Raw genomic sequence first — 5,193 nt, 5'->3', positions numbered from 1 at the left:
GCAGCACAGTCCACTTTGTACAAAGTCAGACAATAATTACAGTCAGAGTGTTCAAGAATTAGGATAGAAATGAATTCCAATGATGTTACGCAGCCACGTTTACTGACATGACAATTTCTTTCCACAGTTTGGTCCAAGACCAAGAATTGTGCATTTTGACTCGCCTGATGGCGAAGATGAAGTGGAGGAAGTCTCTGGCTCTTACTACCCGCCCGGAGTTCCGGTTCCACCCAGTCGCCTGCAGATCTTTGCCAACAGACCACGCAGACGGAAGATTATCCGGGAGGCACCATCGCAGGAAGTGCAGATTGCGATGGCACAGCTCAGAGCTGAGATACAAGGAATGGTATGTTAGCCATGTAGCTGCTACAAATACAGCATTACATTAGCAACTCAAACGTAGCTTTCTTCTTTTTATTATTATTATCTTTTTGCGTAAGACACTTGTAATAAATATATATGTAAATGTAGGTTTAATTAATTCATTCACCCATCGTGTCCCCTATAAACTACGCCAAAATTCTGTAAAAAACTACGATGTGATGATGGGCGTGACAAGTTCATCTTAAGGCAATCGCATTACATTGTTTGAGAATAGATGGAAACGAAAACATTTATTGATCGCAAATTTGTTTAATAAAGTTCAGTAACCAGTACCGATTGTTATGATGATCATTAGATTGATCCAAAACAAGAATATGCATATTTATGAGTAAGGGCATAACGATGTCTGCAACACTTGGTTTAATTCATTTGGGTGGAAATTTCGTTGAGTGGTGATATTGTCATTATGAAGATTCATTTATGCCTACATCAGCTTCCATATTATATTTCTGTTATTTTAATTACTTGCAAAAGTCCTAGTCATTGCCCTGTCACAGAATGTTTGTAGGCTGCAATACCTTAGGTAGTAGATATAGCGTTGCTCAAGGAAGTGGCGTAATAAAAATAATTCTTTTTCTCATTCGCAGGAGAACCCGCCACCCACATCGTGGATTGGGCGTTTAATGGAGAGTCTACGCGACATGTATCGGAACAGGAGAGATTACCGGCGAAACCATGGTATGGCAGAGAGACCAGGGTTCGTCAGGCGAATGAAGAGAGGGCTCGCTCCTGTTCGTGAGGCAATGAGAAGATTTCTGCATCTGAAGAAGAATACAGACGAGAGACAGCTGCCGACGGGCATAGATTCAACTCTTTGTGATTATATTCTTCATTGTGAACACCCTGAACCTAATTACCCACCGATTATTCCGTTAACACCACAGCTGCTTGAAACCTCGCTGTGAGTGGAGTGTCACAAGCAGTCTGATTTGGTTTAAATAAAACACTTTAAAAACTTGCTTAATCGTGGTTTTTCTTTTATTGGTTACTTAAAAGAATTATTTGGTAGGCAAAATAAATGGCATCACAATGAAGAAGCCTGGCAGTCAGAAACAGAAGATAGTGTGAAGAAGCAATTTACTTGGAAGGAATTGAAGCTGTTGGCATTGCGGCTAACTTCAGTGATGTTAAGAACAGGGCAGATGACGAGATTGTGGTGAAACATGCGAAATCAGACAAGAGTTTTAAGAGATAGTACATGTCATGTTGATTTAGTCTATAAGTCACTTTCAGTCTTAGAGATTTGACTATGGACAATCCAGAAAAGTTCAGAAACAATCAAAAAAGTCAAGGAAAATGTGCAGATCATTGCTAATTGTGATGCGAAATCAGACAAGAGTTTTAAGAGATAGTACATGTCATGTTGATTTAGTCTATAAGTCACTTTCAGTCTTAGAGATTTGACTATGGACAATCCAGAAAAGTTCAGAAACAATCAAAAAAGTCAAGGAAAATGTGCAGATCATTGCTAATTGTGATGAGTGAAAGAGAGACTAGGAGAGTAGCTTTTGTCAGGCAGTGAGCGTGGTGGGGAGACATACGAATTAACGTAGAAATTCCTACGTAGTCAATACCTAGTTTGTATTGTTTGTACATCACATACAGGGCTCAGCATATCACCAGTGATATAAGATCTCTGGGGAAAGATATTCATGTAGAAGAACATGTATTGACTATTGTGGATATAGGTAACTGTTCAGACCATAACTCTGCAATTAAGGGTGATATCAGATGTGCCACTGATGATGCACCTTGTAGTGAGATAAAATTTTTGTCACTGAGTGACACAACAAGCACTGGAGCTTTACGATTCGATCACTCGATTATGGTGGTCATGTGTAGGTGTGGGTGACGCATAGTACCACATATAGTCTCAGCAAGTCTGACATTGCCTGCTTCTGAATGTTTACTTTAAACGGTTACCTGCATTACTAATTTGCACAAGCAGTCTGTGTGTGAGACTTTTGGCTACTAACCCCATTGATTTCCAGTAATTTCACTAAGGATTAACGTATCATAAAGACAGAGTTGCGAAGTAACCATAGCGAGAGAGTAAGTTAACAAAATAGGCAAAATAGGATTCTTGGAGAGTACAAATCATAAAGAACCGGGACACTTTTTAAGCAACACATAAGTATCTAGTTGAAGATGAGGTACTGGTATCACGACAGGACACTAAAAATCAAAATTTATTTCTACAGATGTCATAAGCTAAATATAACATCTTCTGAAAGTCACTGAAATTGAGTAGATGCATCTAGATTCAAACAGTTTTTACCAAGCTGGTGTAGACATCACTCGATGGAAGAGGGAATGGCTGTACAGACAAAAGTGGAATAAAACGCTAAGCAATAGATGTAAGCAAGTGTTGGTTCAAATGACTCTGAGCACTATGCGACTTAACTTCTGAGGTCATCAGTCGCCTAGAACTTAGAACTAACTAAACCTAACTAACCTAAGGACATCACACACATCCATGCCCGAGGCAGGATTCGAACCTGCGACTATAGCGGTCGCCCGGCTCCAGACTGCAGCGCCCAGAACCGCACGGCCACTCCGGTCGGCAAGCAAGTGTTGCTCTACACAGCTATTTTGAGTGCTGTACTTCAGTGATGGAATTAGCAACACAGAAGAAAACAGATCTGTTAGTGGAGAAGTTTAACAGGAAATGTTTTACACTTCATTAACAACACAGATAGGATACAAGTAAGACAGTAAAAACAGCTTTAAAGTCATCATAGTGGAGATTTCAAATTTTTTTCGTGTTGGAGAGTAAAGTTTGGAGGCACCTGATATGTTACTGGTGAGCTGTTTTAATTTGTTCTCCATGGGAACATTTCAGAAATAGTAGAGTCACACAGTGGTTGATATTTAGTTTTTGAATCTCAGACTCTTTCATGAAACAGTTGTAAGTCCCCTGATAAGTCAAATTACAGCAATAAAACTTTCCCATCATTTAGACTCATTTAATCTGTTTACTTTCAATACAGTATTAAGTTACTAGAACCCAGAGATACTTGTAGTGGAATTCCAGAGAGTATTTTGTACTACAAATAGAGAGAACTTTATGCAAAACTAGTTGGTAGTGCATTTAAAATTTGGTGTACACTAGAAATAATGCTTCACAACACTTCCTCACGTCTTCCAAAAGGCAAACATCATGCACTATCCGCAAAAACTACAAAATTCAAATAACGAAGCCAAGGTAGTTTTGAGAATCATTAGCGATCAAATGAATAAACCTGAGTAGAACAGCTATGGGGAGTTTGGTGCACAGTTAAAGTAGCCACCGTTAGTCACCACTATAATTGCCGTAAAAGTCGCCCACTGTTTATGAAATACTGAAACCGCCGAAATATTTGCAATTGGTGCTTCAGCGGGACGAAGTTTTGGCATGCCACAGACTTTGTCGTAGCCAAGAGCTTCCCACTGAAAAAACTAGTGATTATCATTCTATAACTTCCACATGATGCCAAATCATCTGAAGTCAGATAAACTGTAATTGAATTTGGCCCCAAGTTTATTCACACGGAGTCCGTGCAAAGTAAATTTAACTAGTGGACCTCAATCGACCAATCAGGGAATTAACTTCACGAAATGCTTCCTAGTATTTTTTATTACACGGTAAATCATGTTAACAACCACGGGAGGTGGGATGGCACGCTGGAGAAGCTGTTTGTCATTACATTAATCATCATTACTCAGATAGGATGAGGCTGACTAAGGAACGCTTCATTGACGTTAATGTGCTCACATATAAACATTCAAACATCCGCAGAATAACAGAGAACAAAATTCATCATTTTCTAGGAAAGATTGAGTCGTCAAAAGCGGCTTGTGACTTACAGACAAAAAATTATTTGACGTCACCATTCGCAAGTTCAGTAGTGACCAGATAAGGAATAAAGTCAACCACCCAGAATCTACACTACTGGCCATTAAAATTGCTACACCAAAAAAAAATGGAGATGATAAACAGATATTCATTGGACAAATATATTACTCTAGAAGTGTCATGTGATTAAATTTTCACGCAAATTGGGTGCATAGATCCTGAGATATCAGTACCCAGAACAACCACCTCTGGCGGTAATAACGGCCTTGATACGCAAGGGGATTGAGTCAAACAGAGCTTGGATGGCGTGTACAGGTACAGCTGCATATGCAGCTTCATCACGATACCACAGTTCATCAAGAGTAGTGACTGGCGTATTGTGACGAGCCAGTTGCTCGGCCGCCATTGACCAGACGCTTTCAATTGGTGAGAGATCTGGAGAATGTGCTGGCCAGGGCAGCAGTCGAACATTTTCTGTATCCAGAAACACCCGTACAGGACCTGCAACATGCGGTCGTGCGTTGTCCTGCTGAAATGTAGGGTTTCGGAGGGATCGAATGAAGGGTAGAGCCACGGGTCGTAGCACATCTGAATTGTAACGTCCACTGTTCAAAGTGAGCGATACGTGTAACCAATGGCACCCCATACCATCACGCCGGGTGATACGCCAGTATGGCGATGACGAAAACACGCTTCCAATTTGCGTTTACCGCGATGTCGCCAAACACGGATGCGACCATCACGATGCTGTAAACAGAACCTGAATTCATCCGAAAAAATGAAGTTTTGCCATTCGTGCGTCCATGTTCGTCGTTGACTACACCATCGTAGGCGCTCCTGTGTGTGATGCAGCGTCAAGGGTAACCGCAGCCATGGTCTCCGAGCTGATAGTCCGTGCTGCTGCAAACGTCGTCGAACCGTTCATGTAGATGGTTGTTGTCTTGCAAACGTCCCAATCTGTTGACTCAGGGATC

The sequence above is a fragment of the Schistocerca serialis genome, chromosome 9 (genome assembly GCF_023864345.2).
Source record: "Schistocerca serialis cubense isolate TAMUIC-IGC-003099 chromosome 9, iqSchSeri2.2, whole genome shotgun sequence".
Lineage (NCBI taxonomy): Eukaryota > Metazoa > Arthropoda > Insecta > Orthoptera > Acrididae > Schistocerca > Schistocerca serialis.
Note: the sequence above shows the minus strand (reverse complement) of the source record.